Consider the following 20,678-nt stretch of genomic DNA (forward strand, 5'->3'; position numbering starts at 1 on the left):
ATATCCCACTGAATTGTGTTTATACATTTATGTGAATCACCGTGTGAATACTTTATCTCTGCGCCTTTGAAAGCATATGCTGGCTATGCAGCAGCGCATTTCTACCTGTACTGCTGCAATCAGAAAGGGTCACATTGCCTGCATTTTAGCAGTCTGGTAACAAACAAGTTGCTTCAGTACAGTTTACGTGAATCCCAAGATCAGGCAATTGCAATGTCTTTGTTTACTGGTCATGGCATCCAAAATATCCAGCTTTCCCTCTGCTGGGGTCGTTGTGGGATGTCTTCATAGATGCGAGAACTCAGATGGTGAGTTCCAACAGCCTTGGGCAAGCAGGCTGATTCTAAAACAGGAGAGCTGTGGGGGAATAAGCCGTGAAGGCCGAAGCCTCCTCTTTGCTCCGTTTTCCTCATAGCCTGGCACTACCTTCACACTTTGCTTGCCACGTTCTGAGGCAAATAAGTGCGCTCACCAAAGGGAGCTGGCCACAGGCATGGATCATAAACCTCCTCTGTTGTAGGCTGCTCTGGAGGTGAGATCCCATGGGAGAAAAGACGTTCGCCAGCCAGAGCTGAGAATATGGTGCTTTATTCCTGAGGTGTAGCACTTTGTTAGGCCAGGTTGTCCACCTTCATCAAGCAGAAAGGGAACTTTGCAGAGTTTTTTGGTTGTCAATCACATGTTATTCCCTAGGCCTTTTCTCTTTGACGTCTAGTTTTGTGAACTGAGCAATTGATTTCATGAAATAATGCACATTCTGCTTGTTTCTTTGAAGTAAATTCCAGTGCACTCATTTGAGAAAATGTCTGCCTTGAGGAACAAAGTGTAGTCTGTGAAAACACTAACCATAAACCCAGTGCTCAGTATATTCTGGGAAAGGATACAAATGCAGTTCTGCTAAACACTTGGTAATTTTATCTCAGGTCAATATTTGTTGGGAATTCTTCCCGTACCTGGCTGTTGGGGCTGGCTCTACAGCGTCAACATGACCTGCATCCATGCTGACATGATGCCAGGGCAGTTAATGAACTCATATCCAGCATTAAGGGTATCCAACATTTTGACCCCATCATGCTGTGTTCTGTCCTCTCATTAAAGTGAAATACATCACATGCCACTTAGATAAAATAGGTTTTGGTCATTATGCATCTGCTCTCTACATTAATGTGCTTAAAACCCCTGCCCTCCCCCGCAACAGACAGAAAGATGCGAGGCAGGTGGCGGAAGTTGGTGCTTAAAGAGCAAGGGTGACATTCAAAGGTGAGATTCTGACCACTGAGTCTGACTCACGGGTCGAGTGCGCCTCACCTCTGCGCTCCTGGTGAGAGGTGACCGCAGTGCACCTACAGTAAATAGACTTCCTGACCTCTGGCTGATCATCTGCGTGTCTGACAAAGCATCAGTTATACACTATTTATCATTTACTAACAATTACTATGCTTATTATTCTTCTTTGTTGAATAAAATTTATTTTTAGAAGTTTGAAAAAAAAAGTTTCCATATGAAATTTGAAATATTCTCAGTTTTTTTCTTCATAAATGTGTATTCACTACGTAGTCTTCTTGAACAACAGAATCTGTATCAAAGACTGCTCCTCTGGGTAAAACAGGGTTACGTTTAGAAGTGTTCTTTCTGCTTATTTTTTTTGGAGTGAAATGCTAGGGGGCAGTGTGGGACTCAGCAGGCTAGGCCTCTATGCCTACGATAAAAAGGTTTGAGCCTGGCCTCACCAGAATAGTTACATGACTGTGGGCCCTTGACCTCTAGCTCCATGGGCGCTGTAGGTGGCTGCTCCTTTGCCTGCGTGTGTCTTATGGAGAGAAAAGATGAGGTAAGCAAAAAAGAGAATTTCCCTAAAAGGATCAATAGAGTATCATTCTTAAATAAAAGAAAACTTCTGAAATGGTATCTTTACCATAAAGATTGCATTCATTGTAGCGGTAATGTATGGAATAGTAGGAATGTGAATATTTTCAATAAAGCAAGAAAGCATTCGACATTCCCCTTTTAATCAAAAGGTCTGGAAATAATTTTGGAGAGTTTCGTTCCAAAACAAATTGCAGATCCAGATTTTGTATGTGTTCTTGGTGGGCTGTGAAGCTTCTGCTGGCTTCACTAGACATACTGCTGCACATGGTAGCTCACTAAGGGGAAGCAGTGTTTGCATATCACACATTTCCATCCTCATAAGGACGGGAGACCTTTGAGGAAACGCTGCAAATCCCATATGACCTAAGCAAATCTTGTCAGACGCGAACATGTAAGGTGGGACACGTCCATCCGAACACATTTACACTTTGGACTTGTGAGGATCTTCCCGTCAAAACACGGGGTCGGAATCAAGTTTGCACAATTTTCACAGAATTACAGATGAGATTAAAAGAAAACAAAATTAAAAGATCTGATGAGAAACGTGTCCACTATGTGTAGTTTAGGGGCCTCAGTGTTTTAGAGTCTGTAGAGGGAAAAGAAATCTATAGCCTTGAGTTGTTTCCTGTTCAGCTTTCAGCCCAGATACTTTATGTGCTGATAGAAGTCAGGAAACCTCAGGTTTAATCCTCTTCACTTTTACTATGTATATCCAGTGTAATTCAATTACCTTTGTTCCCCTTTATTGTGTAATGAATGATAGCAGCTCCAACAAGCCAATGGACTAGGGCCAGTAAACACAGTGCTTAAAGAATTCACAAGTCGTAGCAGCTTTGAAGGATGATAGATGGCTGGAATTAAAGAAAGGGGCTGCTTTTTGTGCCTGAGACTTTTACTATACTGATAATGAATAAACTCTCCCTCCACTTTGGCTTAGGGATGCAAGATTAACCCTTTGTGGTTGGATAAACCATGCACAGAATTCACAGATTTGCCTGTATGTGACTCATGTCCCGTGGGAATAAACCCACGTCAATGGAGCAGTGTGTGGATGCAGAGAAAAACAATGAAAACAGAAAAACACAGCATTTATTTTTATAAGTCTGTAAATATCTACGAATACATTTTATTTAGACTATACTCTTCCATGAATATTTTATACACTTAAGATTGCCTTCAGTCAATTTTGGTTCTTTCTGGACTGTACAAAAGAAACCTCTTCGTACGTCTGCAATCAGGTATAAGCAACAAATAAAGTCATTAGATTCTTGGTGCCCTTAGTTATTGTTATTGTTTAAGATGTATAAAGGAGAGCCTCTGGGACTCACCATGACAAGCTACAAAAGCTAAAATATTGAAAGGAAAGAGCTGAAATATTTGCCCTCAATTTTCTTGTAAAGCACCAAGTATCTCCTGCTAATTATACTATTCAAACTGTATCAATAACCACAGATAATGGTGCAGGACTGATAATTCTTCCGAAATAACAATGACTATTTGCTATGTACATTTTAACAAAGAGAATATAACTTTCAATCTATATGCAAAGAGGTCTGTTGAAGCTTTTTCTGGCACATTGTGAAATTGTCCCAGCTTGATTCTTCATGCTTTGGTTAAAGAGGGGCTTTGCATTCTTCACATGTAAAATGATTGGAGATAGCTAAACTAACAGCAGAGCAAACCTAATTAAATCACGGCGAAGAGCACATCTACTCCCCCCCATCCCCCCCAACACAAAACAGTGTGTCCCCAAGGTACAATTCTGAAACCACAAAGGTAGCACTTACAAACCTGACAAGTGAACTAATTATCTCCAAAATTACAACATCTTAATGGCAGCTCTGTCTAATTCAGCTTGTAATACAGCAGAGATCATTAGGCAATGTGGCTCTACAGAAGACTAGCAGCTGTGTGCTACTTTTTGCTAACTTGGGGACGTCATGACCTCTTTGTCCTTTACCTCATCAGACGAACAGGCTCAGGACGTAGGTGCAGCTATCATCGTGAAAATAAAATTGCTAGCGTTGTGTATATATTCAGTAATATTAACACGTCCCCCATGATCCAGTTTCCTGCCAAGTTTTTATTTAAAATGAGTCTCTGGTGAGAAAATTAGCAAGGCTGCTATTGCTATTGCCATGAAAACAATGAGAGTGCAAAGCTGACCGTTTTTACTAAGCACTTCCCACATTACGCTTTTATGCAAGATGAATTATTTACATACTTGGGTAACCATCTGTCACTTATATGTGGGTTTATTCATTTATCTGCTTAGGAAGAGTGTTTATTATGACTGGCATACAGAACACAGACTGTTATACCTTTATGACCATTAATACCTTTTCCCCTGACAGCCTTTAGGTTTGGTGTTTAAGGCCCACACGTGCTCAGCTATGGAGCTCGAAAGGTCCACGGCAGGGCAGAAGCCACGCCGGTGCCCAGAGTCTGGGTGAGACTATGGGGAGTCGCTCCACAGCCCCTTCTTCTAACTCCCGTGACTCCAGGCTCACTCATCCTGTTGTGCGATGGCAACCAACAAAACGTTGATTTGGAGCTTGGCCAGATAAGCCTGGCTCTTTAATCGTCTTGCTAAAATGAAATGCTCCTCAGCTTTTCTCATTTCTAAAGACCGTAATAGACAGGCAGTAATGAAGACCCCCTACCAGCACTCATAGTATAAGTGCATAAATACCCAATACGAACGAGAAATTTACAACATCCTTCTGTGAAACCATTACACTCTAAGTTTTGAAGGTATGATAAATAGTTATAAATATTTATAACTATAAAAGTATGACCACAGACCACATTAATCTTACATGATAATAATAAGGGCTGTGTTGTATGTTATGTTGTGCTCCTTTGTTATTTTGTGCTACTGTTTCTTTATTATTGTCTATTTATTATTGTTTGTTTGGTGCTTGTGGGGATATTGCTGATTGTACAACAAATTGTCCCTCAGGGATAATAGATATCCTTGATCTTTGAAGGTTTACAAAAAGCATTATGGGATGTTCCCCCATTTCTTTAGTGTCTATGTGAATCCAGAAAAAATAGTTGCTTAGGTTAGCAATCAATCAAGAGAAGCCAGTCAGTATTGATAAACTCAATATGTAATTGTATTTATTTGTTTTTCTTATTTGTTTCGTTACCTGGGTCTCAGTTTGGTTAAGTGTGTCTGACCTGTTTGTCCTTCCTATGGTTTCAACAAGGAGGTCGCTGCTTCCCTGCAGCCGGGGGTCGAGGAGAGGTGAACTTGGCTTTCTCCTGATCTGCTTTCCAAGAGGAACAGACGACTGATCCCTCCGAGCCCAAAACACCTCGAGCTGCAACGAAAGCAGCATTTTTTTGTTGTGTCCTTAGCGGTCGTAAAAGACAGGTATCAGTACTGTTCACATATTAGTTAGTCTTCCTGTGTGATTTGATATATGGGATTTAAAAAAAAAATCAAAGCCCAAATACAGTCATATAAAAATATACCTGAAAAATACTTAAAGCGCTGAGTTGCCTTTGCCAGACCCCCCGACTGCTTGCTTCCATTCCGCAACATTCTCTTCCTCACGTCCTCCCTCCACCGAGCCTCATAGATGGTGTTCGGACCAGGGCTGCTCTTTAGCTTGTCTCTCACAATGACTTGAAACCATATCAGCGTTTAAGGTTTCGCAGTATGTGTATCTGGAATATATTAACCGCATTAAAATTCTAAAAGGAGTAGATTTCAGTAGTTTCTGTTCAGTACGTGCTTCCCACTTGCATTTGTTTAATTTCCCATTCTACTTCCTACATAACGTGCAGAAGCCCTGAGATTATCCACAGTGTGTAACTTCTCTCCGTACTTCGGTCAAACTCTTTTCCAGTGGAATTGCGAATATTGCGAAGGCAGGTCTTAAATTCTCTTTTAGAGTCGATTCTTAAATGCCTCCGAAAATTGCAATATAAAAGTCGAAAAAGCCCTAAATCTGAAAAATGGTTAGATAGCAAAGATAAAAGACAAATTTATTCAAATTCCCCAGTTATTCAGCATAGCTAGGCCTCCAACTATTTACCTTTCAGTGCGTGGAAGGAAGAAAGGCCAAACCCCTTTGAAGGAATAATGAAGTGATTTGGTGTGAGCTCAAGGCCATTTCAGTGCAAATAAGGTCTGCATATCATTTTTATTCTTACAGAAGGCTATTAATTTCATCTCTAGAAACTTACGATAAGCAAGCGGTGATGTGGGGGCAAATTCTCAGAAATGATAGAGAAGAGTGAGCCACAATAAAGTGTCATTAGGGACCTTACATAGATCTTTAAATGTATCAATTTTAATAGATTTTGCTGTCATTCTTGGCATTTATACAAATTTATAATAATATTTTTTCTGGTATAACTATGATTGGTATGAATGTTTAAGTCCCATAAATGTGAAGCCATGAGTAGCATAGCTTGTAGTAGCATAGCTTGACTATTTCACCTTTAAAGCTTTAAAAATTCATGAACAAATGTAATTTCTGCATTACCTATAGTTTATGTACAGATATATTATGTATATTTGAAGAAGTGCTAAGCTGTTGGATCAAATAATTCATCCTCACTTTAAAAATGAAATAACATGGTGTATTATGGTTTGCCAGCACCATTGTAATTCATTTCTAGTAACTGTGATTTATTTTCAGATGTAAAATTATGCCTGTAGACTGCCATCTACTGGAAAGTCATAAAACAGTTTTTTCTCTCACTGTATCAATCTTTCCAAATAAAAAAAGAATCAAACAAGCCTTGAACAGAAATATGCTTGATATTTATGATCACAGAGAGAGGCAGGAGAGAGACCCTGGGCATTTTTGCAATGCAGTAGGGAGCTTCTCAAGCATTATTTCATAATTAGCCCGGTCTGATCAGCTCAATTAAGCCAGCACATCCGGAACAGCTGTTCTGAAGCCGGGTGAATCGGAAATATTCTGATTCACAGCATGCACCTTGGACAAGCTTATCGGAAGATTTCCTTGGACAAATTCAATATGTTTTGCACAGATGTCTGACAACTGTGTTAGTGAGTCCAGTTGAAATTGATCACAATAACAAAAGCCTCCACTAAATTACAAATAAAAGGAAATTACCTCATTTTAATTATATACATATGTAGCGACAGAACAAAGACCATGTAAAGGTTTATGACGGTATATGTATACATCAAAGACAAATTAACACTGGATTTTTTTTCAGCTCTTCTGTCTTGTAAAGGTTTACACATGCCTAGTTTTTAAATACAATGATGAATGTAATTAAAATATATTTTCTGCCCCACATTTGGCTTATTTGTGGTATTGCTGATTAATGCATATACAGCACCATAATCCAAATGACTTTGTGTTGCGTTCCTTATTGGCCACAGAGTAAACTTGCTTCCAAACGTATTCAGAAATGTCAAAGGTGATCAGAATTCAATCATGCCTAATTAACTGCAAGTTCACCTGGAGAAAAAAAAATCCATATTATACACTGAGTCCTCAAAACTGGAGGTCAGGACAGATGCTATAAACAGAATCTGTATGATCAGTGGAACTGGTGTCTGACCATTGCTAATATTATGCAAACTAAATAACTGCAAAACGATGCCTTAAAATATGAGAAAAACATTACTGTATGAAAGACCTGTGCAATAAGATCATGGAGGAGGATGAGATAATGCCATCATTATAGGTGAAAGGGAAGGCAAAGCTTTGCTGACAACAGGAAGAGATGTGAATCTCACAGGATTGAGTGTCCGTATCAGTGGTCTGAAAATCACTCAAATTTTATTTTAAAATGCAATTTGAAAACATGAGGTGAAGTAGACAAGCACATTCCGTTTTTAAGCACGCCTAGGCTCCATGATATCCCTCCTTCTGCGACAGATAAAAACACAAATTGAACAGGGCACCGCCTTTTATTATAATGTGCCTAGCAATTTGATGGATGCAGAATACAAAGAAAGATACACCCATCACACTGACAATATTACTACTATCACACACATAAGGATAGACATGCCCATTCACCCACACAATACAAGCACACACACTCAGTTATAGTCTATACCAACCAGATGGAACTGGTACAGGTAGTATATTTTAAAACGTAATACTGTCTTATACCTTTCACCATGGCTGCTCAACCTATTATCAGAAATGGGTGCAAGCGTCTGAGGGATGCCAGCTTAGCCAGTTGATTCGACTTTTGTGCAGTGCTAAAAGTCTGAGATAAAGTGAAACCGACTTGCTCGCACTCCTAGAAGTGCCAGCACAAAACAGCTATGCGACATGGGGGAGGGAGAAAAGTGTCAAGGACACTGTTAGGTTAGCATGGTGTGACCAAACACAAACATTATAAGTGAAGTGGCGACAAGAATAGTATGAGTAAGGATTGTTAATAGTGCTGTCAAACGATTATTTTCTTTAATCGTGATTAATCGCACACCTCTGCTGGAGGGGGGGGGAGGGAGAGTTACAGCTCGCCTAGAGCACCTCATGGGCATCGACTAGCCCTGCTGTTCGTCCACAGCGCCAGTGGTGCCGAACCCACAGGAAAGGCAGCAGCAGCTCCTGTGCAGATGTGACCGGCTGACCCCATCGAAGGGAGATGCATGAGGGTGTCAGTGCACTCCTGCAGCCGTGGGGAGTGCAGGTGGTCTGGAGGGGAGCTGAAAATGGGCCTCACCACAGGGAGTAGACAGGAGGTCCCCAGAATGAATCGGTCACCATTCCGGCACTCGGGGGTTACGGATGGTGCACGGAGCTGGCTTCCGGGGTGGGCTGTGTCGTCGTGTGCTGGCGGCCGCAGACACTGGGAGAAGATGAGTAGAGTGTCCAGGGAGAGGCTACTGGGGCAGGCGCTGAGAGGGGAAATGAAGACACAGTCACAGGGCTTAGAAGGGACAAAAAAATCACCTTAACAAAATGCTATGGCCATAGTTTGATAATGAATAAATCCTACAGAATTAACTTTAATAAAACTAAAATGGGAGTGCCGTGCAGCTCAGCAGGTAGAATTCTTTCCCTGTAAACAAAAGGTTGCTGGTTCAAATCCGTGGGTTGGCAGAGTGATTACTCCTTTGGGGTCTTGAGCAAAGCCCTTAACCTGGAATTGCTCCTGGGACTGGCCTATCCTACTGTTGTAATGTCACTTGGAATAAAAGCATCTGTTAAACAATGGGAATCTTACATTAATCTAAACACAGATGAAGTCACGAGCATAAAAGGTTTGCACAGAAATGATAATAATTAGTTCTTCAAACCAGTTCATTGTGAAAGAAATCTGTTATACTTTTATATCAGTTTGAATTATATTAATATACAGTATCTTGGTTCTTCCTTTTCACATCCCGTCCAGAATCCAGTTGATGAATTACCTGCTGCAGGTGTGGTCATCCTTCATGACCGTTCTCGGTTTATTCCAGTCTGTAAGCACCCGCACCTGCAGTCAATACATCAAGCTATTTAAACTCCCTCCAATTAACAGATCTTTTCCAGTCTTGGGTTTTGGTCATTCATACAGAAGACTGGTGTTTAAGGCTCATCGTATGAATTTATTTAAGTAACCTTTTGGGTTATTTTTCTGTGTGGTTCACCGAATCCATCTCTATGAGGCTAGTGGTGGGATTGACAGCATTTTGTTTCATTATAGCACTGCATTTGGCCAAACATGTTTGGCAAGTAGTTAGCTTCTCTTCCTTATGTCAGATATCCCACTAAAATTCATTTATTATGAAGCTGGGTCACAGCAGAAGAGAATTTTGGGCTATTTATACAATGTAGTTCCAATGATTTATACACAAGATGCATCACACCAAAGAATTGTCTGTGTGATAGCCAGTAATGAGTGGGCAAGCTTTTGTGCTACCAGATTTTAAAACAATGATTTAGTAGCTGACTTGAGATTTATTCAGTGGGAGTAATTATTTTGTCACAGAACAGCTATAAAGAATTAGCATTTGCACATTTGTCCGCTCCTGGAAAATTATTTTTCTTGGAAATATTTCTTGATAATAATAATATTATTTTATTACATAGCCCTGTAAAAATATATGAACAAAACTGGAGACAAATGTCGAGAAGAGACCTTTGTGTGGTCTGCTTAAGCTAACTGAAATAACAAAGTCTTTCATGAAAATTATGGCGACACTTGACTTGACTTTTCCATAATGTCCAGCCTGACAGTGGAACTTTGGTGCAGATTCATTATACAGACAGTCTTTGTCTCCTCATATTCCTCAGCCACTGGTCACATCTTAGACCATGACAGTTTATGGGAATTATTATATTTTACATGTGAAAGGCTTTTGTCATTATGAACAGTGTTGGGAAGGTTACTTTTAGAATGTAATAGAATGTAATAGTACATTATTTGTTACCCTGTTAAAATGTACTACATAATGTAACTATTTTGATGACTTCATCAAAGTAATTAAACCTTTTACTTTCAATTACTTTTTTTTTTATAACATTTCTAACTTTTAAACTGAGCATTAAAGCTGAAAAGTCAAATTCAACCCCAGCAGCTTTACTGACCAGCATTGTCTGGAAGAAAGGCAAAAGAAGGCATTTCTTCATGGTGAAAGGATGCACAGCAGCAAAATTAATATTATATGCTACATATAAGCTTTTTACGTAAAATAATATATTAAGATGTAACCCCTTTGTAATCCCCAACATTGTGATTAGTAACTAATTTAATTACATATTTTTTTCTCAGAACCTGTAACAGATTACAATTACATTTATCTTGTAATTTATTTATGTAGCACAACTACATGTACATGTACTGTAGTTACTCCCCAACACTGATTAGAAATCATACATTGCCTGTTGTCCGTTTTTCATTTTTGTTTAATAAACAAAAGGTTAGCGATAGCAAGCATTTGGAAGTCTGTCCTCGTAGCCTTGAGCTGAAGGGGCTTATAGTTCAGTCTTGAGTACAATGACTCCAACTTCCTGCCACTGAAGATGAACAGACGCCATGTCCATCTATAGCCTGATACTCACACACCTGCTTAGAGGACTCTGCTGTTATGAAACACATTGCTCTGCCTTTGAATTTAATTGAAATGTAGAAACATCTGGATGCAATTGGAGGAGAAGGACGTGCTGTTCAATTCATCTGACTCCACATAATTTATTGCCCACAATGCAACTAAAACAGTGCATTTGGGTATCCACAGGTCCCACTTGTGTGCTGTCGATCTAATGAACATTTGGAAATGTCAAGAGAAGCTGGTTTATAAAACATGACACTCTCTTTTCTCTGTCATACACATACTCTTATTATCTTTGCAGAAACCCTGTTGCCCATCACAGACGCAGCTTTACAGTACATGTGCCCTGCTAGACTGGCCTTTGTTTATGTGCAGTTACACCAATAAGTTCATTGGTCTCATTGTGTTTCACACAGCTTTCTCTCTGAAGTGTGTTTTTTAAGATTCTATAGAAGACGCAGTGAAAAAAAGGGAATCAGACCCAGTGCATCACTTCCCAAGAATATTCCATTATTTATATATTCCATAATTTTAATATTCCATTCTTACACCGCTTTGCTGGGATTTATGCAGTCTTGATGTATTGAATGGCACTTTCTTAAGAATCATCTTTTCATTTAGGGGATAACATTTATGCTACATTTCATTTTATTCTGTTCAATTACAAGTCATGATTCCTGAGACTAAATGATAGTTCAAATCACAGTAACCATATCAAGGGAATATTAGTCATTTTAGTTATTCTCCAAATTTTATAACAAATTGAATTTAGATTAGAAAATAGGTCAGCATCTAAGTTAGGGGGTGGTACCTTCCCCCCTTAGGGCACAAGGTAGGAGCATCTTGGATGGAATGTTAATGTTTAGTCTTGGATTGAATAATAACTAAATAACGAATCTTAAAATGCACTGACCTTCTTCTTTTCAGAGTGCGCTGTCTATTCCTGAATTGAACAGCTTGAGAACCAAATGCCACACTTCTCAAGGGCATCCTCATTGAATCTGAAGGATTTCTTCATGACTAAGAGAGTCACTCAGCTTGAACAATGACTCTCCACACAACATTTCTTGTCTCATTGCTGACACCCGTCTACAACCTGTAGCCACAGTTCTGCTGCTAATTACCTTTAACTGGTTATGCAGTCATGCCAATAAACTTCCATTACGACATTTAAAAAAGCCAATTACCAGCGGATCACTTTTTCATCCATATTTCACGACTGATAAATGTAATCACTAACAGTATATAATGCTGAACATGAGTCTCCATTCTCTGTCATTCCATGTCTTTGATGCCTCTCCATCCATCCATAAATCCATCCATCCATTTTCTTTACCAACTGGTCCTATGCAGGATCACAGGGGTCTGGAGCATATCTACAGGCGCAAACCAGGGAATAACCCAGGACAGGATGCCAACTGATTTCACTGTACACTTCTTGTACATTTTTCATTTATTACATTATAAATCAATCCAAAGATATTCAGGCAATATGTAAACAAGCATCCGATTAGATTAACAATATACAGTATTACACATTTTTAGTGTCTACTGCCTCAGAGTCAATATGCTCCAGCTAAAGTTTGACATTGTAGAATGAACATTATCTCATCAATGGCAATTGATTTACAGGAACATATCATTTATTTTGAAAGCTATAAATACAAATGGAATAGAGGTTACAGTATATGCTGTTTCCAGTGATAGATAATTAATGTTCCCCTGCCCTTCCAGTCACTGGGTTATTGACTTAAATTATGCAACCAGGACATCAATGTACCATAAAATAGATCAAGCAGAAATACCACAGACCTTCAATCTTGTTTTATTAAATAGTAAAAAAAAAAAATGAAAATCAGGCTTCATTCTTTATCTTCAATTATTTTAAATGAAAATTGCATTTTAATATGCATGGTTAAAATACAGTATAAATATTTTATATATATGGCATAATCATACAGGTAAATTAAAACAGCGAGTTGTATTTCAAATGCTCTCTCAAACAAATACTTTCAGAATCAGAACAAAAGCTGGACCCTCATCTGTGGAGAAGCCATGTCTCCAGCATATTCAACGCTCTTACTAATTACCAGGGATGGCTGTGAATCAGACCACATGCCATGAGTTATAAACCTGTACACTCCAAATGGTGCATGAGTCTATCATACGCTAAACCCACCCAAATGCAGAGAGAACATGAGAACATGCAACCTCTGGCAGACTGAGCTGAAGCCAGATTTACACCTGCTACCCCAGAGACATGCGGTAACAACACTACCGTGCTGAACTGTGAACAGTGTGAAAAAAAAGTTTTTTCCTTCTATTTCTCTAGTTCCACAAGCTATTAATTATCTTTACAGGCTGATGCTGGCAGTATATAAGCATGGGCATTAGAAGATTGATATGCCATGCAGAGCGATGAGGTGTCTGTGGCACTAATGCCATCATTCCCAAAACTAACATCTATCATAATAATAATAATTTGTAAATCCATAAATAGAGCATTGTGTTAAGTCACAATAGGTCCCCCATAGATGGAATATACCAAATTGATGAGAGGGATCATTGTTTGCTTGAGGCTGCTTAAGCAAACTGGCAACAGCATAGACATTGGAGTTGGAGAGATCGCATGCATCTCTAGGAGAGTGTGTGAGATAGCATGATTCATCATATTCGCATCAGTCCTGCACAGGTGCTGCCCATCATTGCCAGACGATGGTCTCCTTGGGGGGGAGGGGTTGGTTCTCACACGAAGTACATATACACCATCAGCATGGCACACACTGAACTGGTTTGCTCAATTCTCCTGATAGCACCATCAAAGCAGAATGGCAACTTTAAGGATCTACGAACGAGGAATCAGGGTATTTATAATGGGAATACAAAGTAATGGTTACCTTCTCATTGTGTGCATAAGAGAAGCTTATTTTACCAGAGCTGAACATTCACAGAGGCAATTCGAAGTTTATAAACCATACGGCAGCCATTCTGTTGCTGAGTTTTTCAGCCATCAGCCGGTGCTGGGTCACAAGTCCAGATCTTCAACCACCTGCTCTGCTTCCAGTTCCTGGGGCAGATCCAAATGTCCAAGTCAGAATTAAACTGCCAGCCAGAACTATGCTACAAAACCCATAATACCACAAACCATAACGGTATAAGTGCACAAAAAGCAGAGAATAAGACCGAGGAAAAAAGCTATGACATTTTTAGAATCATTGATTTGTGTGTTTCGTTTTTATTTCTGTTTATGAAGAGCCTGTTTCAGTCGGCCATTCCCTAAACGTGGCTGTGAGAAATGAAATACATCAATGATAACCTGCTGGTCCTTCAATGCCAATATGGTGTTTATTTCTTTGCATGCTGATCTTTTTCGTGCGGAAGTTCTGTTATTACCATACAATGCATCCAATTAGGAATCCAAAAGAGAGCAAATAATTGTAAATGTACAATTGTAAATACATACAATATGAAGTCCATGATCAGATACGTATTTAGATTCAGTACATACTTTGCCAAGATTAATTTAAGTTGGCTTCAGCATGATTTTAATCCTGAGTATTGGCTTGACATGAAATTGTAATTTCTGCTCTTCAAATAGTTCAAATATAATACAAGTTATTTAGTCTTCGGTTTGAGCAGTAAGCACCACCAAACAATTTCTTCACATTTGGGGCCTTTACCCTGAACTTTGTCACTATAAGATGGTTCCTTGAAAACATCTGGAGAAGAATCTCACTGCATTGGAAAAACAGCTGCCCCACACATAAAAGTGTCAGGCTGATATTTTTTGCAGTTACTTGAAAAAGAAATTCGAGATGTCTGACTGTGGGATCTGTGACATCAAAATGTCTTTGACACGATCCTCCCCAGTCTGCGACTGGTGTGCGCTCTTATTTCGGGTTCCTGTGAGGAAGCTGGCCCCATCACGGTCTGGGAGCTGTAACTGCACCCTTGTGCACGCAGCCAAAGTCCATGGTACGAGGAGGAGGAGGAAGTTACACTTTAGCAAATATTGGGCCCATCTGTGTGAAGAGATGGGGTCGACAGCCAAGGCAGTGAGGATAGCTGGGCGAGATGGATAAATGGAGATAATGTGGTGCAGAAACATATTAACACTCAAACAGAAAATGCTGCCGTGTGTTCTTAAGATAGTGTGAATATGTGTGAGTGATTCTATGCAATACATTTTATACAGCAAATAATATATTGATATTTAATTTATTTATCAGATGCTTTTATACAAAGCAATGCATATTATTCAGAAGAAGTCAGGGCCAGCCAGTTCCTGGAGCAACTGGGGTTAAGGGCCTTGATCAAAGGCCCAGTGGTGACCCTGAGATTTGAATCAGCAACCTTTTAAACCCGACTGCAGCATCCTAACCTACTGAGCCATATGTCACCCCCACTGAAACAATATATATTGATTTTCCCTTTTTTTGTGTGTTTTATAACATCGGCCTGCTTGTCTCTCACAAAGAAAAGTAGCATTTCTGAATAACTATGGATTCTTGAAGTAGCCTCGCCCCCTCCCTCCCTGCTGCCCCCTGTGCCTTGCCACCCAGCCACATGAGGTATTAAGGGCCTCCGGGACTAAGGAGACCCCACCAAGGCATTTTCACACTCATTGTTATTCCTCACACTTATCACTGGCTGGGAAAGTCGTCAAACTATTGTGTCACTTTTGGAGTTTCTGCTTGGTTGCAGTCTGGCGCCGTGGCAGTGATGCGTTTGTGGTTCACAGAAACACCAGTCTGACATGCAAGAAGTTTCTCCATGTCACTTTGCAGTGACATTTTTTGGCAGAAGGCATGTCTAATACATACCCTTCAAGGCCGTGCTCGTCTTTACAGAGCCCTTTAAAAGTCTGGGCATTTCTTTGTATAAAATACTCTCTCAGGAACCAGAGTCAACATATTTAAATGTCATTTTTATCACACTGATGATTCTGATTTCTCCAACATATGGGTGTAGCTTAAGTTATTACTGACTTACTTTTCCTGGCCACCCCAGTTCTCTCTCAGAAAGCTGTCCTGTAAATTTCATCGCTTAATACATTCATATAAGCAAACCATTTCACTTTAACCTGTATAAAGTGGAACACATTTCTTTCTGGTTGGACCTAAAAATTAAAATTATATCAGATTAAATCCAATTATATCAGAGTTTAAATCTAAAAAAAAGAAAAGGTTTTTCATTACATTTGGATCTAAGCAGAAGAGAGATCATTCACGTTAAAATAGACCCTTAATTACACCTTTTTCACTCAAAAGCACATCTTAGTTTGGTAGGCGTTAATAAACACATTCCATAAAGGCAGTCTGTGCGTGCCTGGTTTGGTCGCGAGTCCCTGACAGGTCGCGAAGTCTAGCTTTCTCCCCAGATGTGAAACATTCTTAATTGGCGCTACGCTTGCAGGCTGCGTTGGGCAGGAAGCGCAGCTGTAGAAGTCGTCCACTTGATGACATTTGCAAACTGAGTCACAGGTTAACGGCTGGTTCCTCTTTAATGGGCCGTCCTATAGCCATACAGTACAATATCTGCCTCTATGGGCCTCCTTCTGCTAATGAGGACTGAAAATAAATAGATGGAAAATATAGCCTCGCCACAACGGCATGGTTGACATACCCCCAGGTCAGGTGATCTGAGTATGCTGAACAAATTCATAATGAGAACTTCCCATTGCGTGTTTTCTGGAGCTTTGCGAAACACAATCCACATTCAAGGTACACCTCTTCACGGATGAAGATCAGGGGTCTCAGTATCACACACAGAACTGCTATATAAAGAAGCAATTCATTCCAGGCATGACTGGAAAGTGTTTCTGGTATACTGCCTAATGACCAGTGTTGTCTGTGCAGCAGACATCATACCAGATACATGGATATGTGCCATCATTGTTCCACAAAATTCCAGTCTCCCAGGAAACATTGTGTGGGATAATGTACAAAAAAAAGCGAACCAGAGGGGGGAAAAGAAAATCCCACCGTGGAACTAGATTTGAACAAAGTATTATTCTTTAAGATCTTTCGGATATGAAGTTTATAGACGATGGCTAACACAGCTTTTTAAATATAATTACGTTATTTTATTATTATAAGGCATATTAAAAAGCACAAGGCAGCACACGCTCTCTGTCTTCTGGTTTGTGTCGTTAAAAACAAAAATATAGATAGTTGACCACAAACTAGCCTATAGATCTTTTCAGCTTTCCCTGTTGCCTTCTTACATCTGTTTCAAGGCAGAACTCCCTGGCATCCATAACCCAACCCACTTCCTCTCTGTCACACTTCCTCTCTCTCTTTCTGACGTACTGACACACACCACAGACAAATCAGGACAATCATCTTCACTCCAAGTAGAAAATATCCTTTAAAGACTCTGACTAGATTTTAGGAAACAATCCTTGATAAAACTTCAGTAAACTTCCTAAATCTATTGAGATTTCGGAATGGATCCCGCTGCAGAATACAGGCCGTACAGCTGCTTACTCTAACTGCTCTTTCTAGATGTATGATAGACTGCTGTCACTTGGGAATCGTTGCATTTGGGGCTGCGAAGTAAATATACAAGCTTAGTGAATTTCTTAATGTCCTCCAGCAGAGATTAAAGTTAAGGATTAAAAACATTTTGAATATGTTCTGCACTCCTTACAAAGTTGTAAAGACAAATATTGACATGTTGTTTGATTAAAGTTTTTCGTATCCTTACCTATTGTAAATTGTTCCATTACTTTTAAAATGCAAAGGGGATTTTGATGTATTGAACAGAATGAATGTTCCTCCCAGTTCAGAAGAGCCCTGGGAAAATAATTTACCAAGAGCTCCACCTACTGTTACTTTGGATATCTGGGCAAACATAAAGACTGATGTGGGTTTAATGTTTTTATGTACGTCTTGCTTGAATGATTTCTGCTCTCATTTCAGAACTTTCTTGCTGCCTTTGGGATACACAGAATATGTGGGTCTGCTCACCATAGAAAGTTGGCACAAAAGCAGATATACAAACATAATTCTGTATTGGTGTACTTATATCAGTTGCCTGACCTAGGAAAATGTTAGGGACGTGCAGAAAAACACAGGAACCTTTAAGGGCTATTGCTACATGCAGATAGCATTGTATCTATTATGTGGAGTCTTCCTGTAGAAGCCCACACACTGGCTGTGTTCAGTCAGCAAGGACATCAGCTGCAGCCATAGCAGTCAGTCGGTGGAAAAATCACCCTTATCACAGTACAAAATTCTCTGTTAGCCAAGCTCATTTTCTTCATCAAATAGTCTGCTGTTGGAGCAGAGTGACAGCACAGTAATGTATAGCATAGCTTTAATCTGACTGTGCTGATGCCATAATGTAATTCTGTGACTGACGCGACTTTCGTGGTGATGTGACGTGTGGCTGGCCGCCAAGAGAGCGCAGGGTGGCCTGGTTATGCAGGATGAGCAAGTAACCCTGCATGATCACTTGATATGACCGTGAATCAGGCCTGGTGCATCGTGGGAATTCTACTAAAAGACATGGACATCTCTCTTACAGAGCTTTCTCAGCTTGCCATTTGTTCTTCGGTTCAACAAAATAATAAAGCTTTGTGCACATTGTGTCCTCCAATGGTTTGTGCTTGTCGTCATAGAAGCCGTGAAGAAATTCAATACCTAGAAAATGCATCTAAAAAGGCCCTGGGAGTCAGGCTTAGTTTGGGTTTAACTTTAGTCTCTGCAATCTGAGTGGGTGTATCAAAGCAACTGAGACTTTCAGTACCAGAGGTCTCCTGAGAGTGAAAAATGTGTTACTGCTTTATGGTCTTGTGGACACTGGGGGAAATGCATGCCAGTCTGTGTGGTCAAAAGCACTCATGTGTGATGAAATCTCACAAATATATGTGCTGCTGTTTTAGTGTACTGGTGTCTTTTGGGGCTTGTAGTATGTTTAAGCCTGTAGGATTACCCAAGGGTCCTCTGGAGCCTGATTTACTCTAGCAAATAGAATGTCTTTGATCATCCACACAAGTGGCAGCAGGAGAAGTCATGGTTATTTAGAACAGTGGCATCTTCTGTAAAGATACAAAGGACAGTGACCTGGTTCGCTGAATGTCCCAGGGGTGGAGGAATTTCCATTAAGTAAGATTCTGCAGGAATTTAGGTTGTGGAGTTGTGTATGCACACATACAGTTGTGTGTTAATGTCGAGATGCTCATGATATGCTCTGCAGTGTAGCCACAGCTGGTGCTTCTGGTTTTCATGTAATACAGGTCCTTCAAAGAGTAACAGTCAAATACAGAGCACCAGGCTATGATCATGTTCACTTATCTCAGCATGTTTAGTGAAAAAGACCTTAGAAATGGTCTTCTTTGAATAAAGGTAGATAATAAAAAAACAAGTAGAATTAAAGAATGACTGATATTCAGTGCACATATTATTATGAACAAAAGCTCAAGATCCACTGAGTGACATTTGCCCAGATGCTAAAATACATTTTTCAGTTTTAAAATGAAATGCGCTATAAATTCTTGAAGTGTTGAATTTAAAATGTAGCCATAACTTTACTTCCTTTTGGGAATAACGGGTTTCCAGAAGTTGGCTGCTTAAAGAAAAACAGAAAGTCTGAACGTGTTTCTGGAGTATTTCGGCTAAGATTCAGTGGGGACATGTAAAAGTGTCAGGTACTGGTGCTGTTGAATGTGTTGTTTGGAATGAATTTAGGGATAATAATTACTTACACTCAGGCACATATAACGTTTTTAGAAAGACCATAAAACATCTGCGATAGACCTCAGTCTTTTGCTTCCTGTTTCTACTGTGGCTACAAGTCCTCTTGTAGTGATCATATAGAAGGAAATCTAATTAAGACAATAGTGCCTTCAGAAAATAAACACAGATCATAACAGCTAGATATTTACAAGCTTTTGAAGAAATGAGAACCCGCATAAATGCTAGTATCAGTAAAGGTGCTAATTAGCCCATTCATTCTGACTCTGTCCACTGTATTTTATCTAATGGCAAACATGACTGATAAACATTGGACTTTTAGGGGACCCTTTAAGATATTGAAGACTCTGGTTTATATTTATTCTTTGTTAAAATGTGTCTGTGGCTGTGCTGACCTACCACGATGTTAACGCCCAGTACCCAGACTCCCCACACTCCATTGTTATCTGTCTGTTCTTCACCTGTGGTTCTTTTTCAATTTCAGGAAGGTGACTTTGGTCATGTTGGGCCTTGGTGATGTTGGCCCTTAAAACTGAGACAGGCAGAGGGATATGAGGAGGGGAATTTCCCCCACAGCTTTCTGTGCTTGGAAAGAAAATCCCATGACTCATGAGACTGTGAAACATTCCATAAACAGTTGTTTCGCAGCTGGTTGTAGGTGACTGGGAAAGATCCTGTTCCCAAGTATTTTGTTTAGTTTTTTTAATCTTATCTTTATTTTTTTACTTATTTATTTAGCTGTTCTGTTTCTTTACAGTTCATACCTCATGAATGATACCTAACATGTAATCCATATAGCCTTCGGGATCTTGACGAGGGACACCCCGCCCCCCCATGTTTCTGCTGTCAGATTAGTGCTTCCTGTGCTTTACAATTCCTGGTCCTGCCCCTCCGCTCTGCAAACATCACACACTGAGCTGAGACCTCAATGAACAGACACTTACAATACAGGCTTTATCTTTCCTTGGTTAATGACATTTTGATAGAATTCTACAATGAACACGCCAGCTTCACTGGTAATTCTGAGGAAGATCTCTCAATCAGTAAAGTTGTTCTTTTGCTGGAAATAATCTGTTATCTATTAGGAAGCTTCTTATGTAAAGTCTGGAAAGGTCTGA

The sequence above is a fragment of the Brienomyrus brachyistius genome, chromosome 1 (assembly GCF_023856365.1).
Source record: "Brienomyrus brachyistius isolate T26 chromosome 1, BBRACH_0.4, whole genome shotgun sequence".
NCBI lineage: Eukaryota > Metazoa > Chordata > Actinopteri > Osteoglossiformes > Mormyridae > Brienomyrus > Brienomyrus brachyistius.